Source organism: Hibiscus syriacus, unplaced genomic scaffold (genome assembly GCF_006381635.1).
Source record: "Hibiscus syriacus cultivar Baekdansim isolate YM2019G1 unplaced genomic scaffold, ASM638163v2 tig00110511_pilon, whole genome shotgun sequence".
Taxonomy (NCBI): Eukaryota; Viridiplantae; Streptophyta; class Magnoliopsida; order Malvales; family Malvaceae; genus Hibiscus; species Hibiscus syriacus.
This window is the reverse complement of record NW_024062767.1, coordinates 1,586,171-1,612,067: the sequence shown is the minus strand read 5'-3', so window position 1 is coordinate 1,612,067 and position 25,897 is coordinate 1,586,171. Positions and strand designations below refer to the sequence as shown.

Here is a 25,897-nt window from a genome sequence, read left to right as displayed (position 1 = left end):
TGGGTAGGGATGAAACGATTAGGAACGGGTGAAAATATGTCCCTTATGAAAATTTAAAATTCATATATTTTATATTTTTTATATTTTTATTGAAAAAAAATCTATTTTCGTCCCTTAAAATTTTATAAATTTAAGTTCATCCCTAAGATCAAATTCTTCCCCTAACATAAAATATTAGGTTCGTCCCTAGATGTAATAATGTGATTAAAACATGTTCTAGCATGTTGGGATGGACTAAGAATTTTATGCCAAGAGATATGAACCTTTAAAATTATAGGAGAAAACGAATTTATAAAATTATAAGAGGACCAACAGATTTTCATTAGAAAATACATAAAAAAATAAAAAATTATAGTTTTAAATTTTAAGGAGGCGATTACCCCCACCCCACCCTTTCTCAATTCATCCATGTTAGAATGTGATATTTTCTTTGCACTTAATGTATTTGTATTTAGACTAATTCAAAGTTGAAAAATCTTAATTAAGCTTGATTTAAAATGATTCGATTTTATTAAATCAGATAGATAATATTGAATTGATATATGTAAAACTTACCCTAGCTTGAGATAAGTATCAGAGCTATCATCCTCCAATGAAGGACAACTACTACTGCAACTGCAAACATTATTTGTGATAGATTCCGATGACATGCCTTCTTCCCCAACCACAACATCAGTTGTTTTTCCTTTACACATGGCCGCCATCTGAATACCAAAAATCCCACATTTTCATTTTCTTATTAATATAAACAATTACATGCACAACAATTGAACAACTACGTACATACTTTTTGTTTAAGTTGCTTGTTCTCTTCCAATAGCATAGCTCCCTGCATTAATAAACCATGGATTCATCACTTTAAGATTGCATTGCAATGCTATTAAAGCCTCTGATATAGAAAATTATTACTAACCTTGTTTTCAAGACAAGAGACCTCGTTTGTAATACGATCATCCTAACAAAAATTAAATCCAATTAGTTACCAAACTGTTCAAATAAAATCAATGAACATGTGTATGTATATATAAACCTTAGTATGGAATGCGTTTAAGTCCAGATTCCAGATCATCTCTAGTTTCTGCAATTCGTCAATGTTCAATCCTTGAAGATCTTCCCCTCTCATCTGCCTGTTCAATAGTGGATTTAAATTATTAATATTGTTGATGTCAATAGAGGGGTTATGTCGCCTTTGGACAGTTTATCCTTCCTGATTTGGACGCAAAGCCATAGCTGATAATCGATTGTAACTGACCGATAATATTAGCAATGGAGAAAGAAGAATATAAAAGTATGGTAAACAGTTTGTTTGTGTTCAAGAGAGGGAGAGGGAGAGGGAGAGGGAGTTTGAAAGCCCCCTTTCTTCGGCTCTCTAGAGGCTTATGTATTGATTTTTTTTTCGTGATGGTATCAGACTTATGATTATGATGATTGTTGTAAACTAACAAGATGATTTAATACAGTTTTTACTTACAAATTTAAATCTTGTAAGATTTCTTAATTATGTCGGTAGACCAAATAATTTAAATAATTCCGAATGTAAATTAATTTAACTCCGGAGAAACAACCAATATCACTCAAATACCCTCCTACAACCGTTCAAAAATTAGAGAATATTACTCACCTTAATTCTTGGGTCTTAAATGCAATTTCCTTGCCCAATCGTACGTTATTACTGTTTTCCAGCTATAATTCAAAAAATGGATAAAAATTATATTTTCCAAAAAAAATAATCAAAATGCTAATACCTAATCAAATACATATTCATATTCATATTTGGAACTCGATATTGAAAAACTTAATAATTAAATACCAATAATCAAACAAAAAAATACTAATTAATTACCTGTAGTTCAAGAGAAGGTTGGTCCAATTTGTTGAGATTGTGAGAGTGCAAACTATATCTTCGCAAAATATCTTCCATACTTCTCATGGAGAAAAAAAAAACAGAATGATAAAATTACTAGAACAACATTATTCTTCAATTAAGACCAAATAACATGAAATTAAACAATATTAGCTGGAATTATTACACATCAATAATTTTTAATTAAAATTTTCTGGCAATTAATATACTTTCATTTATAAAGTTTAGACTGATCATAATTGTAGAAAATATTAATCACTTCAGCCCTAGAAGATCATTATCACCCAGCCTTTGTTAATAGAGATTAATAATCTCCCAAATTACTAAATCAGAGGTTATTAGACTTTTAAGTGTGTTTAAGTTCATGGCTGGCTCTACAACATTGCAACAACAACAATAATATCATCTTATGTTAAACTTGTTATATTGTCAATTCCTAGTCTATCTCCAAATTTTCTTTTATCATTATCGTTATTTCAACTCTTTCTTCTATATCTGTGTTTTTATTAAGTTGTAAGATATTATATTTTTAAGACAAGTATTAGGATTCGGACCTATAAGATGGAAAAAAACATTAAAAAAAATAAAACAATATTAAAAAATAAACAATATATGAATGGATACGTTTATAGTGTTTGACTCAATTAATGGCACCTTTCTATCTTTAACAGATAAAACGTATTGAAATCCTAGTTACAGAGAGATTCCCCGGAATCCATACGGGAATGGTAAAAGCAAGGTATCAAAATTATCCAAGACAGACAGAACTAATGAGGATTTTATTTTTATGATTATAAATAATATATGTTCAAAAATTTTTAACCATTTAACAATATCGTTTAAATATCGACATAGATATATGTTTGAATTTAGAATATCTAAGAATAGCAATCATCCCAAGTTAAATCACTTGCTATCAAAGGAGACAGCCCCTTTATGGAATAAAACAAAATTAATATAGAAATTTGCTACTCTCAAAGCTAAATATTACTTATTCAAAAAAAAAAGCCAGTATTTTCACCTACACGTCGGCTATTACAGAAATAAGTTAAAGCTTCAATGATCTACCGAGAATACTAAAACGTACGGTTTGCAAATTTCTAATTTCATTGGCATCTTTCCTTTTAAAAAAAAAAACTCTTAAACAGCTATTCTTTTTCTTTTCTTCTCAAAGGGATGATTCTTGGTTTCAAGTATCTATAAGAAGTGAGGGTTAATGCCATATATACCTGCTAGCAACTCGAATAGTTTTCCGGTGGCTGAGAAAATGATAGAGCAACATCTGCATCGCAAAGAACCGAAAGCTCTTCAGCTTTCTTGAACAGCCCTCGCCTTCTCTTAGAGAAAGTCACTTGCCTTGCCGTCAAATTGTCAATCTTCTTGATCTTGATCTTCTCTCTTGCCATTTTTATTATCTATTTCCTCCATGGTACATAACAATACTGATATTATACTCGATAGTACATAAAGTTACTAAAAAAAGGAGAGAATAAGTGGGGTTTTCTTTAATTTTTGTGCAGTGTTCATTGGGAATTTTAAGATACAACACTAGTGGAACTGTGCAAGAAGACCGTACGTGCCCAGATCCAGCTGAATGAAGCAACAACAACAAAAGGGAAAAGAGTAACAAATACCACCAATCTTAGCTATTGACATGCAAAAGAAACACACAAAAGTCCATAAAATTGTGGGTTTATTTTCATAAAATTTACCTTACAAAAGGTAACAGATACATTAGGTCCAGGAGCTGCACGTTAGGTATGGCAAAAGAAACGAAAAAGCCTCCCAATCGGAGAAGGTTTTGATTGATTTGTGAGAGTAATTTGCTGCTGGTTCAAGAAAGGAAATGTTTAACTATTTACCTTCCCTTTATCGCTAAAGGGACCCGATCTATAAACATTTTGCCTATAAAAAGTTAAAAGCGAAATTCATAGAAAGAGAAGGTTGGGGATGGGAATATATATAGAGAAAATCGCCTCAGTGACCAAAAATGCCTTATAATATACGATTTTAACCAACTTTTTTTGAATTTGCCAAAATGACCAACAAAATCGCAACGCGAAATAAAAATCGCAACGCGATCCCCAGAATCGCAAATCAGTTTTCCAAAATCGCAACGCGATTCTTGAAAATCGCAATGCGATAGTACAAATTCGCATTGCGATTTTCCAAAATCGCAACGCGAATATGAAAATCGCAACCGCAAAACATAAATCGCAACGCGTATCCGTAAATCGCAACGTGTATCCGTAAATCGCAACGCGTATGGGTAAATCGCAATGCGTATCCGTATATCGCAACGCGTATCCGTAAATCGCAACGATAATAAATAATCGCAACCGTATCCGTAAATCGCAACGCGATATTTAAAGCGCCATTATAATCGCTACGCGTATTTATTTTCAAATTACAAAAACGAATATTAAGACAAAATCCCGTAATCGCAACTCATAACCTAAAACCTCAAATCACAACTCAGTCTCATCTCCATCTCTCTCTCTACGGCGAAGAAATCCGTCCCCATCTCCGAAGATTTCCGTCCCCATCTCCGGCGAAATCCCTCCAACCATTCACGGTCAGAAATCCCTCACAATATCAGAAATGGAAAATCAACCTCCGAGGGTTATTTTTTTTAATTATTTTTATTTTGAAATGTTTGCATTATTGTAGGTTTTTCATATTGAAACTGATGATAAGTTTACTGGTCATTTCAATAATAGATTAACCATTTCACTTAGATTTCATTTCGCGTTACGATTCTGTCGTTGCGATTTTCATTTCGCGTTGCTATTCTCTCGTTGCGATTCAAGTTAGTATTTGTTCTGTCTTTTGGTTGAAGTAATGCAATCCATTCAAGTTTCAATTTGCAGAAGAGTCGCAACGAGATAAATGAAAATCGCAACGAGAATGACTGTCGCAACGAGAGAAATGAAATCGCAACGAGAGAATCGCAACGCGAAACGAAAATCGCAACGAGAGAATCGCAACGCGAAACCAAATCGCATTGCGATTTTCGTTTCGCGTTGCGATTCTCTCGTTGCGATTTTCGTTTCGCGTTGCGATTCTCTCGTTGCGATTGTCATTTCGCGTTGCGATTCTCTCGTTGCGATTTTCATTTCAACCAAAAGACAAAACATGTTGCAAATTTTAGTTTCAAGAATAAACTACTACTTTTTATGTTTATTGTTTTTGGTATATCTTCACAGTGTAGTTTTTGGTATATCTAACTTGGTATGTTTATTGTTTTTGTAGAAATTTTTTTCGGCTCAATTGACCTTGAAAATAAAGTCAGCCTGGTCACTACAATTGCTTCGAAGCTTTCACCTGCTCAAAGACAATTGTTTGAGGAAACCTGCTTCGGGCCATGGCTGAGAGTACAGCATCCGGGTGGAGATGCTAATTTGACCCATTTGTGGCTTCAGACCATGACATCAAATCTACCCGACAGTATACAACGTGGTGAGGAAGAGATATGGTTTCATTTTCCACCAGCGTATACTTGTTTGGGCGGAAGGAGTTCTGCTTAATCACTGGTCTACGATTCGGACACGATGATGTAGGCCGGTACTCGTCATATCGCCCGCCCATCATGGTTATCCCGGGTTTTTCCGGATGAGTCAACGGAGAAGCGAACCTACATGTCGACGACCTGAAGAAATTGTTTAATAAGAAAGCTGGTTTCACTCGGATGGATGACGTCGATGTTGTCCGAGTATGCCTTCTACTACTTGTGTATGCCGGCTTTTTAGGCAGAGAGGCCAGACAACCTATTCATCGGGAGCTAATAATATTGGTAGAGGACCTGAATGCATGGAATCTGTTTCCGTGGGGTTCGTATATGGAAAGCTACCTGGACTAAGTTGTCGTCTGCCTTTGATGACCGCAAAAGTTTGCGGGGCGATGGGTCCAAATACACTTTGTCAGGCTTGTTTGGGCCTTTAAGGTAAGAATTTCTATAATGTTTCTAAAATTATATTAATTATTTAACAATTACTAATTTTGTTATTATATTGTTTGTAGATTTGGATATTCGAGGCTTTCCCCAGCATGCGTACATATGCAATAAAAACGTCAAATGATATTCCCAGGGCTATTTCCTAAGAGGAAAACTCTGTTGGATTGGGAAGACTTAATACCATATGCACAATAAATAATGTAAGTTAACACAAATACTTTCATATAATATAAACAAGTTATTAATAGTAGACGTTTTAACTTTGTTTGAGTTTTTATATTTAGGAGGCCAACATTCCATTACAAAGACTGACACCCACGGAGGAAGAGCTTGCCACTGATTGGTGGCAAGCTAGTCAGAGTTTTTTTGATGCTGTTGGATTGGGAAGACTTAATACCATATGCGACAATAAATAATGTAAGTTAACACAAATACTTTCATATAAATATAAACAGTTATTAATAGTAGACGTTTAACTTTGTTTGAGTTTTTATATTTTAGGAGGCCCAACATTCCATTACAAAAGTGACACCCACGAGGAGCTTGCCCACTGATTGGTGGCAAGCTAGTCAGAGTTTTTTGATGGCACGGATGATGAGCATCCACTTCCTCCAATTCGAGAGCCATCACCTCACCGAGCCATCACCCGATCGCCCGACTATACACCTCTAGAACGAGAGCCATCACCTATCCCGTCACATCATCGAGCCTCTTCTCCACCATCACCTCATGATAGGCGACCGACAAAGATGCCACGACTCCTATCTCCCTGTTCTCCACCTCCACCTCCACGGGATGAGTCAAGGGAGTTACGTGATGAGGTCAATGCCTTGCGTGAGGAGATCGGTACTCTACGCGATAACGATGGTGCATGGTGTGGATGTGTCACTTTACGTGGTGAGGTTGCCGCTCTACGTGAGATGATAGTATCGTTGCAGAATGAGGTTCATACTCTACGCAACGAGGTAAGTTTAAGATTTTCCATATTTAACTTAATGATAAATTTACTCGTAATTTCACTTAGATTAGCCATTTCACTTAGATTGCTTAGTAAATTTATTCGGTTGCTGCCAATTCTGCTAAACTGTGTATTCTTTAACACTGTGAAATAGTATTTGTCTTTGTTTTGTCTTTTGGTTGAAAGTAAATTTGTTCGGTGCTGCCAATTCTGCTAAACTGTGTATTCTTAACACTGTGAAATAGTATTTGTCTTTGTTTTGTCTTTTGGTTGAAAGTAAATTTGTTCGGTTGCTGCCAATTCTGCTAAACTGTGTATTCTTTAAACACTGTGAAATAGTATTTGTCTTTGTTTTGTCTTTTGGTTGAAAGTAATTTGTTCGGTTGCTGCCAATTTGCTAAACTGTGTATTCTTTAAACTGTGAAATAGTATTTGTCTTTGTTTTGTCTTTTGGTTGAAAGTAAATTTGTTCGGTTGCTGCCAATTCTGCTAAACTGTGTATTCTTTAACACTGTGAAATAGTTTGTCTTTGTTTTGTCTTTTGGTTGAAGTAATGCAATCCATTCAAGTTTCAATTTGCAGAAGAAGAAATAGTTTACTTTCGCAACACAAACTTAAAATCGCAACGCGAAACCAAATTGCAACGACAGAATCGCAACGCGAACCAAAATCGCAACGACAAGATCGCAACGCGAAACCAAATCGCATTGCGATTTTCATTTCGCGTTGCGATTCTTTCGTTGCGATTTTCATTTCGCATTGCGATTCTGTCGTTGCGATTTTCATTTCGCGTTGTGATTTTGGTTTCGCGTTGCGATTTTAAGTTTCGGGTTGCGAAAGTAAACTATTTCTTCTTCTGCAAATTGAAACTTGAATGGATTGCATTACTTCAACCAATAGACAAAACAAAGACAAATACTAACTTCAGGGTATTAGTTTGAAACATATTTTTCTTTGTTATCTGATGCATTTTGTGAACTATGATAGAATAATGACTTGGGTGAATACAATGCAAGTTTGAAACATATTTGTCTTTGTTTTCACTGTTTAAATATCATTTCTTTATTTACTGATTTTGTATTTAATTATTTAGCGGCCCGATAGAGTTGATGCTTTACGTCGGTTATGCTTGCACGACGGAGTTCACGCATCAGACAGCGTGCACGTGCTATTAAGTCTCCGTACACCCCAATAGTGCGAAGACACCGCAAGAAGAAGCCCGACTCGCCTGTCATCCCTCAAGATTCCACTCCTATCGTTGAAGAGGCCCCCCCTATCATTCCTCGAGAGTCCCCTCCCACCGTTCAAGAGGCCACTGTCATATTGAAGAGGTCCCTCCCACCATTCAAGAGCCCGATTCACATGGCGTCATATGTAGGCTTCTTGAAACCCTCTGACGTGCCGGACATGATGGATTCAAGTTGGCTCTCGTATGAGTTACCGGCCAGTACCATACCGGTATCTGAAGGGAGGGAACAACTACCGGACACAATTCTGGATAACACCCTTTGGGCTAAGACCGCTGTGATTTTTATCTACATGAGCGGAGCCAGGGGTGTTTCACTGACATATGCAAGCTCACCGATGATATCTATTTGTTGCTGATCGGTCTTGGTGGGGCGTATTATTAGGGGTCGAAGACAATGGCTATTTCGATGGGGGGTAAGTCTTATTTTTCTTATATTTCAATTTGATTATTTTTTTTTTAAATTATGTAAGTCACTAATATATGTTTTTTTGTAAAACAGCATATCGATGCGTGGGTGACACGTCTTCTAATAATAAAACTTAAGAAAAATAAAATATACGATATACAATTATGCCGACGTCTTTTCACGCCGTTCACTTGAAGAATGCACGAGATGAATCATTTGATTTGGGCAATGGACAAGCTAAACTTTATCCTGGTGGGAGGTCGATAAGGTTAGTATTATTTTAGATTGAGTTTTAAAGGTTTTATGAAAGTGCGCAAATGAATGAATTATTACTTATGATTGAGGTGTTATCCCTGTTTTGGAATGTAAACATTGGATTCTCGTCGAGCTTCAGCTCCCATCCCTTAAGACAATAGTGTATGACAGCATGATAAATTACATATCATTGGCTGATTTAAGAGATGTTATTAAGGGATGGAGCTCTCATTTGGCTAAATTCTTGGATGCGATCAATTATTGGACTCGTTCTGGAAACAAGAAGCCAAAGAAGCTCAATATTACAGTTATAGAGACGAGACCGCGCCACAACAAACGAGCGGAGCCAGATGAGATTGTGGTCCTCTCGTATGCTTGGCGTTGGAGCGTTTGACGACGGGAAGCATCAAGTATCTACCTCCCACCGATAGAGATAGAGCTGCAGTAGGCTTGTGTTTCGGCATTATATGGCTAAATCGATATATACGAGACGCTGCCTACCTTCCGTGTATAAAAATGTCCATAAACAATTGGTAAGTTTATATACTTTTGGTTTGAAAATTTGGTTAAGTACCTAGAATTCAATAATTTGCTGTTTGTAGGTTTTAGATGTGTATAAAGTGTTGTTTGAGCAAATGTTTGGTTCTGCAGGTTATCTCAGAGTGAACTGCGTGAAAATGATGTATGGCTGCAAAAGTTGATTCAATAGTTTAATTGATTGTTTTTTGATTGTTTAATTGATTTGTAAAAGTTGATTCAATAGTAGATGATCGGAAATAAGAATTATTGCTTATTTTTTGATTGTTTAATTGATTTGTAAAGATGATTGTAAAAGTTGATTTGTGTAATTGATGCGAACATAATTCTTATTTGTGCTTGTTTAATTGATTGAAATGTAATGGTTGATTTTGTTGATTTCAATCTGCATTATGTTGAAGGCAAAAATGACTATCGCAATGCGAAATGAAAATCGCAATGCGAAATGAAAATCGCAACGAGAGAATCGCAATGCGAAATGAAAATCGCAATGCGGAATGAAAATCGCAACGAGAGAATCGCAATGCTTTTATAATTTCGCATTGCGATTCTCTCGTTGCGATTTTCATTCGCATTGCGATTTTCATTTCGCATTGCGATTCTCTCGTTGCGATTTTCATTTCGCATTGCGATTTTCATTTCGCATTGCGATTCTCTCGTTGCGATTTTCATTTCGCATTGCGATTCTCTCGTTGCGATTTTCATTTCCGCATTGCGATTTTCATGTTGGGATTTTCATTTCGCATTGCGATTCTCTCGTTGCGATTGTAATTTCCGTGTTGCGATAGTCAAATGCATGCCTAATAGTGATAACAACTGAATAACAGAGTTGGTTAAGTCAAAATGGTTGGCCTGAGTCATTAATCAACTGAAAATGTTAAAAGTTCACACATAAAATCCATAATACAACGTTGCATTTAAAAATCACCTAAGTTAACAGTCCCAAAAGGTGAAGCCAATTGTGATTGGGATTTTAAAGATGATTGCCTTTTGCTTGACACCATATGAGCTTTGGATTTTGATGAGGATCCATATTTTGGTAGAGGAAAAGATGATTTTGATGGCACTGGTGATCCACATGTCAACCTTGTATGACCACTTTCCTTGCACCGACTACATGTCGATCTCTTCTTCTCTTCACCCTTAGACGGTATACGATCGTGACTTTTTGGTCGGCCAGGTAGCCTTCTGTCCATGGCTGGTGGCAAAACTGTTTGTAAGTCATCTGGTATGTCCCACTCAGAAGGATGTGGAATAGGGTAGACAATCTCGGCATAAGTCTGTCGATAAACTTCTGTAGTGTAGCAATCCATAGCGTATGCGCTTGAATCATCTTGGTTTAAATGAAGAGCAACTTTTATAACATGGCCACACGGATAACCAGATGTTTGCCATTTCATACAACTACACGTCTTTGCATTTAGATCGACTAGCCCATTTAAGTTATTATCCAGTACTTGAAACAAAGTGTTTGAACATGGTTCAACTCTCCATGACGTTGACTTCACAACACGTTTCGTTATCTTTTTTTCAGTCCATGGTGTAACACGATGTCCAATGTTCCTGTAAATTTAAATAAACAATACTTAGTAAAATATAAATATGATAAGTTACGAATTCAAAGAAATAATACCTGCATGGTTTCTTTTCTTGTAGTACCACTGTGAATAGAGGCTCGAAAAAACTCCATTAACATAGTAATGGGTAATTTCCGGGAATGACGACTTAGAGCGTTGATTGATTCTGCACTATTAGACGTCATGAAACCATATCTTGCTCCAAGTGATGTACTTTGACCATCTTTCAAACCCGACTCTTCTAGTGTTTGAGCACACTGAGGCAAACACGTCTTAACAATTTATATTATTGAAATCCACTTCCCGATAAGCTTTTACGCCTTCCAGTATGTCCATTTGTGCTTTTTAATACCAGCAGTGATTTTAGTTTCTATACACAATGAACACCACAAAGTCCATGAAAGCATCTGGGAAACACCTTCTAAAGCGTTGTCATTGAGTTTGCCCTATCGGATATGATGTCAGATTGCTAATAGGACCTATGCAATCCCTAAGATGCCCCATAAACCATGTCCATGAATCAGAGGTTTCAGATTTGCCAACCCCGTAAGCTATTGGCAAATCCCATTGTTAGCATCCATGGCTACTGCTAATAAGTTTACTCCAAGGTATCGACCTTTCAAATGTGCTCCGTCAACTATAATAACTGGCGCATGCAAGTAATAAACGAACGAATCTACAAATAATATACACAAGAAATATAATCATTTAAATGTGAAATGCATGTAACTAACAAATGAGTCAACAAAATTATATTGATTTACTAACCGTAGCACCAATGGCGATAAACAGCAACTCAAAGCGTCCATCTCTATCTGTTTTGATATGAGTACCGACCCAGGATTTTTTCAGCTTTAAATTGTGACAATAAGCCGCAGTTGGGCAAACGATGCTTCTGGCGACCCCCTCAACAATTCCAAGGCATAACATTTGGCTCTCCAGCTTGAGAATATGATATACTAATCTTGAACCGAGCATTCATGTCAGTCAATTTCATGTCCCCGATATACCCTGCCATTCAAAAACATTAACTCAGCCAGAAACCACCCAACACCTTTTGTTTGCCTGTCTGGTGAGGAAAAACTTGGGTTCTTGAACATGTATGTTTATCAATAAAGTCCTAACTTGAAACATTTTGCAATCTTTTATTCTCTTTGCAATCATACGCCACGTACAGTTTTTGTCAATCATACACCTTGTTTCGAAACGATCTTTGCTTGATTTGTTAACTTTTAGTTGATAGCCATCTTCCACACATTTCGTATATAAAGCTATCTTCAAGTCTTCCTTTGTATCAAAACAATCATCTTTCTTGATACGAATAACTTTTGTGTAACAATCAACTGCTTTCTTTATCAACTCTTCTTCCGGTATCTGAAGTAATTCTGGCATATTCCAGTTATACGCCCGTGGCATTTTCTTTTCTTCGGGGACTTTTTCTTCTTCTTTTCTTCTTCAGGATTATATGAATTACAGAATGGATGTCAACATGTTCATTCACAGTCGTAACTTCCTCTCATTATCATCAACAATACATTCTTCGGCAACGGCTGTTTCATCATCAAAATTCGGGTATTGACCATATCAATATCATTACACGCATGGTCTTTTCTTCTTCTGAAACATCATCAAAATCCGTGTATTGACCAATATCAAGTCCGGATATTGACCAAGACCAAATTTCGAATACTGACTAGTACTCACAATTTTTTCTGTTGGCTCATCATCGTCTAACTGGTCAATACGAAAACCGGAATTTGGTGCTGAAAGTTGATTGGGATTTGGATTAGAGAAAGGTTGTGGGTTTTGAGAAAAACTTAGTTGATTACTACCCGCTACTGACCCAACAATACTACTTCTAGGTTCAACAACATACAATGTAACATCATCTTGTGAAACACTAATGTAAGCAATGAATCGTTCAACATCTTCATTGTCGGTTAACAAATAAACTTTACCATTCTCTGATAAGATAGCCTAAATCCACTTAGGGCTCTAAATTCAATTTATTTGAACACGTAGCTTAGAGTTTCATAAGTTAACTTTTGTAAAGACATTTTAGTTGAAGATTCATGGGTAAAGGCATATATTGTAAAACACCATGAACATTATCCCATGACCCTCCAAAACACAAATCTATCCAAACATGATCAACATTAGATGATTTCATGGTTGTAAATTAATTTACTAAACAGACGAGCTGCGAAACTAAAACCTGTTGCCGGATTGGGAAGGATGTCGTTGGATATAGGAACGGATGTCGCCGGAGAGAGTGATAGATGAGATGGAATGAGTTGCGATTTAGGGATTTAGTTTATGATTTCAGTGTTATATACCCAAATTTCAGTGTTGTGATTTACAGATTCTCGTTGCGATTTACGGATTATCGTTGCGATTTACAGATTCTCGTTGCGATTTACGGATTATCGTTGCGATTTACGGATACGCGTTGCGATATACGGATACGCATTGCGATTTACCCATACGCGTTGCGATTTACGGATACACGTTGCGATTTACGGATACGCGTTGCGATTTATGTGTTCGCGTTGCGATTTTCATATTCGCGTTGCGATTTTGGAAAATCGCAATGCGAATTTGTACTATCGCAATGCGAATTTGTACTATCGCATTGCGATTTTCAAGAATCGCGTTGCGATTTTGGAAACTGATTTGCGATTCTGGGGATCGCGTTGCGATTTTTATTTCGCGTTGCGATTTTGTTGGTCATTTTGGCAAATCCAAAAAAAATTGGTTAAAATCGTATATTATAACTTTTTTTTGGTCACTGAGGCGATTTTCTCATATATATATATATATATATATATATATATAAATGAAAATCCAAACAAATAAACTTCAGTTCAGTTTCTTTCTTTTTTTCTATTTTCAGAAACCCTTTTCTTTAATTTTTTTATGTGGATGATCTCTTTTCGTAGATGGACAGTACTAATGATTAATATATTAAACCCCCTACTTCGTACCTATGACGTGCCAACTTCCATTGGCGCACATCACCGGACTTTAATTTATCCCGATATATATACAAGGATGGCAGTATGACCGAATCCGACGAAAAAACTTGAAATTTGGTCGGAAAATTTGAAATTCGGTCTAATTCGGGTCGAGTCGAATCGGATCGAGTTGAATGATATCGGGTTGGGTATCGGAGATTTTTTTCGGAGATTTTTTTGGATCGGGGCAAGGTATCCCGACCCGCCCCGATTATATATATATATATAATATTTTATATTTTTTATATTAATTATATATATAATATTTTCAGGTTCGGGTTCGGATTTGGGTATAATATTTAGGGTCGGGTTCGGAGACGGGATAAAAAAATTCTCGACGGGACGCCCCGATAAAAAATCCGTCGGAGATCAGATCGGGATCTAAGACGGGGATTCATTTTAAGTTCGGGGACGGGACGAGCAAAACCCGCCCCGAACCCCGTTGTCATTCCTATATATATACTAACATCCAACATTAAAGTAAATTAACTTGATGAGTTTTTCACTATACCTTCCGAAGGTCACGCTAGTTTGATAACTTTTTACTTATACATGAAAAATTCTGAACGAACATGATATTTGATTTCACAACATGTTTGTATAAGATATCTTTGTCGGAAAAAACGGAGTGAATTTCATTTATGGAATTAATATTTATATTAAATTCATATTTTTCAATATTACAAATTGAAAGATATTTAATTTGAATATTAGTAAAATAATTATTCTTTTGAATATGTCAAATTAAATATGTGTTTATTATCTATAAATTTTGAATAGTAAAAAATAATTATATACTTATTAATATTTCATATTAAAACAATATATATTTAAGTTTGAATAGTAAAATGAGTTTTATATCTTTTGAAAATTTTAAATTAAAAGATATTTATTATCTTTTTAAATTTAACTATTAAAAAATATCAATATATTTTTAAATATTTTAAATTAAAAGATATTATCATTTATAGTTTGAATTTAAACGAATAACACTATTTTTAGTAGATTCTCCTTTGAGAATCCCTATAAATAGAGTGCTAACCTTTAGGTTAAACACATCTCAAAATTCAAGAATTTCTTTTCTTGAAAATATTTTCTCTCCTTCTTAGTTTTTCGGTGATAGTGAAAGGCAAAGATAGTTTGTGATCTCGAAAGATTGTGTAACTGTTCGTTGATCATTTAGTTGTTGTATATTGGGAGATAGACGACCAAAGATCTCGAGCACTTAAGGAATGGCCGAAAATATGTCTTAAGGAAACTGTGTAGGGATAGGCTTCAACTATTTATGATCTTAAGATCAAAATCAAAGAGTATTTTATCTTTTATTTATTTTATTTTACCTTTTTAAGAAAATTTATTTTTTCCTTTTATTTTTCTCTAGTTCGATTTTGTCTCAAATTGTTATTTGGAATAACAATCTTAAGGAAGACTTTTCTACTTCTACCTTTCTTAATCCGAGATGATTTGGAATTGTAGGAAATCGGGAAAGGAAATAAATTTGTTTTGGGATTTATCTTGCAGTTTTAACGGGGTTGTTAAAATTTCAAAGTGGACAAATCCATGTAAAACAAATTGTCGTGAAAGTAACCTTGGTTACTCATTTTGTTTCAAATGTTGATTATGTTCGATAATAAAATTGAAATAAACTAGAATTAATTTTCTGTTTATTGGAATCTTTGATTTCGTATTTGAAGTCAATTAAGATTATAATTTTATTTCTAACAGAACTATTTGATTACTATTAATAATATAAATTATTTGAAAGTAATGGTTTTGTTACTGATTTAGTTTTTAATTGAATCTTATTGGTAGAATAAATCAGAATTTATTTTTTTTATTATTGTTGGAATTGTTATTAATTCTAATTTCATGTGTTAAACGAAATCATGATTGTTGGTGGTCATTAGCCACGAGAAGCTTGTAAAATTCTAAAGATAGAATTTCAAGATGTGATAGCATAAGATGTTATTTTATTGGTCATGGTGAGTTTGACCAAATGTTAAATGATCCTCCTACTATTAGAGATGATCAATTAAACATTGTTACCATATTTAAAAAAAATGTGTAAGCATTAGTCATTACCTTTTATTATATAATATTAAATATGACATAAATAAAGAATATCTTTTAATATTTATGATTATTATAAATATTATAATAATTGTGACATGTTTGGAAACACTATACTATTAAATTCTTTTGAGAAATTTTATAGATACAAACAGATTCAGAGTTTAATCAAAGGCTCTTAAATATTGGGTTGTCAACATTAAAGATTAGTTCCTTTTATTTTTGGTTGTTAAGCATAACTGGCTTACCGTAATATATTTGTTTCTGGTTGTCAACGTTAAAGGATTAGTTCCTTTTATAGGTTGTGTGATTAGTCTCTCCTTGGTGGTGTTTAGCTATAGGCCTTGAGGTAAATGAAGAGGTTGGTGTGTCTTAAAGGTTTTAAGGATAAGTTTTCTTTATTCTTAGGTGTTGGACTGCCTTGTCGTTTTATAAATTGTTTATGGTTGCTTTGTTCTTGTTAAGAATTGAGGTCTCCAATTTAAGTGTTAGGATTTCGGTATTGTGATCGATCATTTTCGTTTGAGCGTTTTTGTTGTTTTGGTAGTTGTCGATTGATGTTTGTAGTAGCTACAACTTCTCTCTTCATTATGGTTTCATTTTCGATTGCTGGCATGGTCCGCTTGAATTTTTTCAATACGTTAGATAGTTTTGGTGATGCTTCTGAGATGTTGTTGGCACTGTCAGTGCATCCCATAGCGTAGTAGAAACAAAACGTGATGGTCTCACTAGTGATCCAGTATGTTAAATCCAAAATCGGGAGGAAGGGATGCGATTACTTACATTGGGTTTCTTGGAAATCAACAAAGACAGCAGTGGCTAATGGTGATCACGAACGTTTTGAATCCTAGCCTCCACGAAAAATCGTCTCGGCCTCTACTCAGTTCACACATTGAAAAGCAGTTGAGAGCAAAACCTTTCTCTAAAAACTATTCTAGGATTTTCAGAATTTTCAAAAGGGATTAACGGCTACTAGACCAACATATCCCTTATATATATGTGTCGCCCTAGCTATTAGGGTTTTTAAATCCGAATTTAATTAAGAGTATATTATATTATTTAATTAAATTTGGTATTCATGAATAATTAAAATTACTCATTTTATTCATGTACAATCAAATTGTATATACGTGACACATTTATAAGTTGCTCTATTTCATTCATTGGGTGTGATCATGTAAGTTCCTGTAACGTTAGTAGTAATAATTAGAATTATTCTAATATTACAAACAATGAGTGACATCTAGCATTATGTCATTGTTACCTAAGTTACGAGAAGTCATGATCTCACATAACATGTATGTGACTAAGTCTTTTAATGTATTATATCTTTTTGTCCTTTATATCTAGAATAGGCACAAATATTGGAATAATCACACTTGTGTAGCCCATCTATTATTTTCTTGATATCTAGAGTAAAATAATAAGCGAATAATTTGTGATATCTCTATCAACTTATCCGAGCATGGCCATGCATTTCTAGTATCACTCAATCAAGTGGCTTGTGATATTTCCTATTATGTAGGAAAGACAAATCCTATCTCGATCATTCACACCCACTACATATATCATGATATGTTTAATGTCAGTCTTTATAGTGCAACCATTTACGGAGCATGTTTAACTGTATCAAAACATACAACAATATATATTGAGATTGTAATGATCTCAAGTCTAAGGATTATACATATAGTTGTCACTATGAGCAAATATCGTGACCATCATATAATAATCCAAGACATATGCTCATAGCAGGTCATTCCAATATTGTTCTCAAACAATATATCCATGTATTAATTTTGACATCTCTATGTCAATGACAACTCATTGTCATCAATCAATAACATGCTAGTCTTAAGTGTATTATTACTATCAATGCCCATAATACTTGAATGAGGATCTTTTAATATAATCACATTAATATACGAACATTATTATCTTTTAGTTTATTTAATACAAAGAATACAATAAAAAGAAAATAGTAATGCCTTTATTGATAAATACGGTAAATAACTATGTCAATACATCATATGATTGGTCTTTGGGCATACTCTAATAGATCTTGGGCAGTTCCCTTTATACTGTTTGTGAGAATTTTGTGGCTGATTGTTTTTGGTTGGTGCTCTCTTTCACTTGTAGCTGTGGGCAGTGAGGTGTTGGTAGGTTTGTGGCAGTGGAGGGTATGTCTCAAAAATTCATTTTCTTTGCTTAGTGATGATGGTAGCCGGACCTGGTTCAAACAGGTCACTCATTTTCTCGTTAAGTTGTATCTTGCTTCGTGAAGATAGGATGGAATGGCTCAATAGTTAGCATATAGATGGGATGCGTATATAAATGAGTTATTTTAGGCTTGGTGGTAAATTGTAGCTTGGGATTTTGTTTGCTGTGTGTTGTCCTTGTTTTCTGATGTTAAGAAGTTAAGCAACTTGAAATCTCTATTTTTGGTCTATGTTTTAACAAATGAAGGTGCTTTGTTTGTTTGATTACATAGATGTTGCTAGAATTGATTCTTGTTGTAGTCGATGACGCCCATGGAGTGGGGTAATCTGTTGGATTACTTGTTTAGTGTGGCAACGGGTTGTATGCTTATAAACGTTGTTCCAGTAGGGTGGATACTACACTAAATTTTGGTGTTAGTCGGTTGTTTTGTGGCTGCTGTAGTTTAGTGCTATGTTCTTCCTACTCGAGTTTGGTATTTTCTTGCGTATAGGTGTGGCTTAGTGTGGCGGAAGTACAGGGTCTTGACTTTTTTGTTGCAATATCATTCAGAGGGTTGAGACCCTTAACCCAGGCTTTATTTGATTTAATAAAATTTGTCCTTGCCGAGCAAAAATAAAGACTTGAAATGTTTTCTAGGTTCTAGGTTGGTCACTAAATATTGAAATGAGTTTAAATTGGCACAAAATTTTATTGTTTAATTGAAACATTAGTCTAAATTGAACTTTCTTGAGATTTTTTGTCACTCTTTAATAATGTTAATTACATAATGAAGCTTCAATTTTGTATTTATTGTTAAAATACATACTTTGAATATTTACATTTTAGTCCTCTAGATATATATATATATAGAGTGCGTAATTAAAGTCTGAATCTATTGTAATTTGAAACATTACTAATTATATCTGTTGAAGTCTAATAATCTGCTTTATTCTAAAAATTTATGTTGATTGCTAGTATGTCTTGTGAAATGACCATTTGCTTATGTATGTTTAATTTGATAATTTTGTTAAACCAGAGCATGATTAGCTAATAATTAATTTTGTATAATGTGTGAATATTTGATGCTTATGATCCTTAAAGCCTCAAAAGCTCCTATTCTCTCAGAGTTCCTTAAGTCTTCAAAGTTACCTACCTTCTGAAGTTTACGTGAAATCTCCAGAGTTTCACTTCCTTAAGACGATAATGGTCCCTTGACATGACCACTGACAGTACACATGATTAATCAGAGATAAATTTACTATATGACTGTAATATCTATAAGTCTTGTCAATCTATGAATAATATCAATGATAGGAGGTATGACATTAATATTAAAAGTCAATATATAAGCCTCCATGTAAGGTTGACTAGGTCTCTCTCGAACACGACATCTCTTCTAAAAGGGATGAGCCGTTCAAATCGCTACAATCCAACTTTTTCCATTAAAAAAACTAATTTTAAATTATAAAACATATTTACCTATTAATCATAAAAATCTTCCATTGAAAGCACGTAGCATAAATATTTACATAGTTTAAAATCGCGTGCATTAGAAAAAATGCTTGGAAAATAGTTTAACTCGTATATTCAACGAAGAATGCTCGTTATGAACTAGACTTGGTTTTTTAAAAGCCCAAGTCAAAGTACATTTGAGTTACCCAAACAATAAAAGTAGATGGCCACTTGTGAGCTGCAAATGCACGCTTAACTTCGAAATTGTTTTATTTTATTTTAAACTTCCAAGACAAGTCTTCCTTGGACACTCCAAATATGTTACCCGTTTTGTAGGTTAAAGATGCTTCTCAGTGGTTGTTCAAAATTATTACTACAATGGAACAGACTCCCATGAAACTCTACATTTTTTTTTTATAAATATGCATCTCATCTCTTTCTTACCAATATTAATTAGATTAGTGGTCCAACCTTAATTCAATAAATTATAAATGTTCACGTCATCAAATATCTTGCATTTCCACTTTATATTTTTTTTTTTTCTTAATAATTTAAGACGATATAACAACGTAATATCAACTTAATTTTTTAAATGTTGATAATATATATACATTCTACATACACAACAGTTTAGAATCAAGACATTCAAAAAAAATAATACTCTATTTGAAAAATGAAATTGCTTGATGGGTTCTTTCCTCTCCATATTAATTGTAGATGTATATATGTAGATAAATTCATTGACACCAAGTATAATTAAATATTTTTTGTAACTTAATTTTATCATTAATTATCGATATATTTATATTTTGCATATATTTAATTTTAAATATGAGTAAACAATTTTATTATATAAATGATAAATATTATTTTTTGTAAAATATACAAAACTTAAGAACAGATTTTTGTAAAATAATACTTGTAAGATGATCGATATGATTATTTTTTTAACATAAACTCACATATATTATATTAAAAAAATAGTATAGGTGATTATAAATAATATTTGTTTATAATTTTTAATTATTAATAATATATACATATCTTACAACTTACTATTCAACTCAAAACCTCTAAAAAAAATAGCATTTCTTTTAATCATTGAATCAACATGATAGATTCTCTTATATACAATATTACCAACTTTGTAACAAGAATCTTCCATTATCTTTATATTTATATATTTCTAACGATTAATTCTTTATATGATTGACTAGAACTATAAATTATAAATCAATTATGTTATTATTTTTTAATAGTATTTGATAATTACAAATAATATATATTCAGAATTTTTTAACATTTAGTGTACACATATCCTAGACGCAATTACTCAAACCTAAAGCTCTAGAAATAATAACTATATAACATTCTTTTAATCATTGAGACTGTTTGATAATTTAAATGGATTGTTTTATTCTTTTGTGTCCTTAAATTTGGACGTTATAGGATTAATTCAAAATTTATTTTCTTTGATAAAGTAAAATAAAAAATCGAATCAATCATTTTCCCATGAAAAGTTGAAGGTAGGGATAGTGACCTTTTTAAGTGCAAGGGAGAAGAGCAGGAGAAGTATGATTTTGTCCTCCAATAGTAAGTGGACATGGGCTTTCTGACAAGTCAGGTCCATTAACTCTCTAAATACGCTGGCCAATGTGAACCTTTGCAACTGATCCAAAAGAAAAAGAGACAGCCCAACTGTTGGGCCAAGCAGTTTTGGAAGCAAAAACTTTCCTACTTCAAGTTAAATACTTTAATTTTTTTAAATAACACTTCATATAAAAATTGTTTAAATTATATATTTTTTATTTGGGTGTATAAAAGTTCAAACTTAAACAACGAGGTCAGAGCCCTAATTCCCTTTGTAATTCTCCAATCTCCACCGAGGTTCGAGCCACTGAGCCACCAACATTTTTCATTTCTCTACTTCAGGTATATGATATCTACGTATCTCTCTCTCTGTTAAATTCTCTAAGCAACAAAACAGATACTACATACTAGTCGAATGAAACACACTGTTCTTTTACAAGTGTTGTATCAATTAGTGATATTCTCTAAGTACTTAGTATCCCAAGATAAATTATTGCTATTTGAGGACAGGATATACGTGTCATATATGGTTTTATTCTTGAATTTTTTTTATCTGTTTGGTTTAAGAGAAAAATGGAGTAAATTGAACTGAATCTGATTTTTTTTTTCAACGTTTGAATAGTGTATTTCTCAGGTCTATATTTACTTCCGCTTTTATAGTCTTTAACTGTAATTTCATGGTCAATGCATTGTCTTTCCATTTTTTCCCATCTAAGTGTAAGTGTGTAACTTTATACTATTATTTCCACAAAAACAGACTCTATAAACGATTGATTGTGTTTTACGTTGGAGTCTCACATTTATTGCTATACTATAACTTTTACAATTGAAGGTGGATGTTAATTGTGCTGCCACACATTTCGTTTTCACCTTATATTTTCAGTTGATTTATATTGTTTGTTTATAAATTCAATGTCAAGAGATCTATGCTTATAGTTCTAGCTTTTCTTCTTTTTGATCTCTTAGATCAAACTTGCTTATAGTTGAATAAAATGTTTTGAACATGTAAATTATAATATTCTTCAAGGTTTGTATGAATTTATTTTGTCAGGCTCAAGATGACCATCTTTGGGAGTCACCTTGTTGCATTTAGTTCCTTATTAAACTTTTAAAACCAATTACCCCGTTGTTAAAGAAACAAAACAGAGAAAGTGGGGTAAGTTGCTAGCCAAATATGTACTGGTTTACTGTTTGACTTTGCATAGATAAAGGATTTTCTATGCTATGTGTTTATTAGATTCTTGTGCTGATGATTCTGTTTATACATGGAAAGAATTGGAAGAATTGTGCCAGTTCGGCTTTCATGTTATTTTCAAATACTCGGAAAGAAACACGGGAAGATCTGATGTCTAAGCTATTTGGATTAATTAGAATACACTAAATTCATTATTTTATGCGTGGTTCTTTGCTTATTTCTGCAGGGTGGGAATCTTTGCTTCTCATTATAAAAGATAGCATTTTCAATGGTCGTAAAGAAGTTTCTCTTGCCGCGATAAATTGTTTACAGACAACTGTGCTTGGTCATTGCAGCAAGGTGCTTCTAAAACTTTGTTCTCTGTAGTGGAAGTTAGCATTGTGAAGTTAGTTTCATTTGACCTCCTCAAAACCTTGTTAAAATTCACTTATTCCATAAAAGTAAATACAATTTTTTTCAGGGGAACTTGCCGGTGCCATACCTTGTTTCAGTACTTGCTGTGTAAGAGGTTTTTATTTTTTATTGACATATCATGTTCATATGGTTTGCTGTGTAAGAGGTTTTTATATTTCTTTTTCATTGTTGGATTCATTCATATTTTGTCTTTTAGAAGCTGTGTAAGAGGTATTTATTCGGGTCGTTTTTTTATTAAATAAAAATTAAATCGGGTTTAAATTGACTATCGGGTCGGGTTCGGGTAGTGTGAAATTTAATTTCGTCGAGTCGGTCACGGGTGAGGACCCCTTGTTCTCGGTTCGGATCGGGTGGGCCAAAAACCCGACCCAACCCGATCCATGCACATCTCTATGTAAAACATTATTGATAGTAATCAACTTAAAATTTTATTAGGTGTGAACTTCTGAAATTTAAAGATGTGTATTTAAATTTTAAGGAATGAAAATAGAACTCAACATAAAATAAATAATTTTTTAAAAATATATGATAATTTAAAATTTTAGAATGGAAAATGCCGCTCACTTGCTCCTTTTCAATCTATCATTATATTATGATAAATTATTAAAAGAATAGGTAAAACGTTATAACTTTGTAATGATCATTGTAAAAATTATCTAACATGACTTTATTTTGCTAAGCAGAGAGGTGTTTATATTCTTAAGACAAATATACACACTAACTGAGATAATATAAATATTTTTAATTACTCAATCAATTAATAGATTTCATTCTATAATTTCATAATTCGTTTTAACTTAATATTATGATTCTTATTTTTAGAGTTTTTCCATGGGTTCGCTTGGATTTTATCAATAATTTTTTCTCTAAATTTTACAGATTATTACGATTTTAATTATATTAATCAATTTTAAAAAATTATTTTTTTATGTTTGAATATATTATTTGAATTTGAACATTTAAATTTTAAATCAAATTTTATCATAAAATAAACTTGTTAATCTAATTAATTTGAAAATATGACAAAGGGATGACAACCTAATTTAAACCTAGGGAATGGTAGAGAAGAGGTTAATCGAAATGTTATAAAATAACATTTTTTTCGGATGTAACCTAAAATATTAATGTTTTCTTAACATTTTCGGTTGTACATATTTTTCATAACATTTTTTTTGTTCAACCGATGAACAAAAATATTAAAAAAATTAACATTTTAAGTTACACTCAACCATAAATATTATTCTTTTAATATATTTTAAATATTATCTACCATTCTTTTAATTTTAAATTAGACTATAATACAGTACGAAAGAAATTGCCTAATGATCCTATTGACACTGTATTTTCAGATATTTTGGCGTAGGATTGCCAGCGGAGAGCTTGAACTTTGGACCCTGTTTTTACAAGGCCATTTGGCAAAGCTGGTGGATTTTGTTAGAAAGTGAGAGGAACAGGTCAATATGGATGTTTTTGTACCTGAGTTTTTTAATGGAGAAAAATAACTTCAGTGGTCGAAAATATCTTATATATGATTTTAATAATTTTTTTTATATTTGTCTCCATCTCTCAGAGCCACCCTCACAGCCATTCACGGTCAGAATGGAAAATCAACCGAGGGTTAGTTTTTTTAATTATTTTTATTTTGAAATTTTTGTATTATTATTAGATTTTTCATATTTAAATTGATGATAATTTACTGGTAATTTCAATTATAGATTAACCATTTCACTTAGATTGCTTAGTAATTCATTCATTGCTGCCAATACTGCTAAACGTTTAGTCTTTAACCCTGTGAATTTAGTATTTGTCTTTGTTTTGTCTTTTGGTTTAAGTAATGCAATTCATTCAGTTTCAATTTGCAGAAGACTATTTGAAACTTAAATTCGCAACACGAAAATGAAAATCGCAACACGATCTCGAATTCACAACGCGAAATCCAATTTCGCAACTCAGTTTCCAAATTCGCAACGTGAATATGTAAATCGCATTGCGATTTTCCAAATTCGCATTGTGATTTTCCAATTCGCAACGCAAATATGTAAATCGCATTGAGATTTTTCAAATTCGCGTGCGATTTTCATTTCGCGTTGCGATTTTAAGTTTCAGAAACTATTCTTCTTCTGCAAATTGAAACTTGAATGAATTGCATTACTTCAACAAAAAACAAGACAGATATTACTTCACAGTGTTGCGAATTTAAGTTTCAAGAATAAACTACTACTCTTTATGTTGTCCTTGAACCTGCACTAAACCTATATGTTGTCCTTTTAAATTTATATAAGTGCTTACTTCTGGAATGTTATCTTATGCATTTTGTTAACTATGATAGAATAATGACTTGGGTGAATACCGTGCAAGTTTGAAACATATTTGGCTTTGTTTTCACTATTTAATATCATGTCTGTTTATAGTGTATAATTTGTAGTTTTTGGTATATCTAATTTGATATGTTTATTGTTTTTGTAGAAATTGTTTTTGGCTTCATTGACCTTAAGGAATAAATTAAGCCTAGCCACTACAATTACGTCGACGCTTACACCTGTACAAAGAAAATTGTTTGAGGATACTTGCATCAGGCCATGGCTGAAAGTTCAACATCTGGGTGGAGATGCTATGTTGACCCATTTGTTTCTTCAGACCATGACTAATGATCTACCTGAGAGGATACAACGTGGTGATGAAAGATATGGTTTCATTTTCCTCCGCGTATACTTGTTTTGGGCGGGAGGAGTTTTGCTTAATCACTGGTCTACACTTCAGACACGATGATGTAGGTCGGTACACTAGTCATATCTCCCGCCCATCGTGGTTATCTCGGGTTTTTCCTGAGCTGGAAAAGGCGAAGCCGAGTTTACACGTCTACGACTTGAAAAGATTATTTGTTAAAGATGGTTTTACTCGGATGGATGACCTTGATGTTGTCCGAGTATGCCATTTATTACTTTTGCATACCGGCTTTTTAGGTAAAGAGGCCAGACAACCTATTTATGAGGACCTAATATTATTGGTAGAGGACCTAAATACATGGAACCTGTTTTCATGGGTTCATATCTATGGAAGCTACCTAGAAAAAGTTCTCTTCTGCCTTTGAGGACTGAAAAAGTTTGGGTGGCCATGGTTCCAAATACACTTTGGCAGGCTTTATTTGGGCCTTTAAGGTAA

At 33.4% G+C, this 25,897-nt stretch overlaps 1 pseudogene; it reads right to left on the bottom strand.

The window, feature by feature from the left end:
- Positions 1-546: 546 nt before the first annotated feature.
- Positions 547-3,279, bottom strand: LOC120130097 (annotated as a pseudogene).
- Between the last annotated feature and the right edge of the window lie 22,618 nt (positions 3,280-25,897).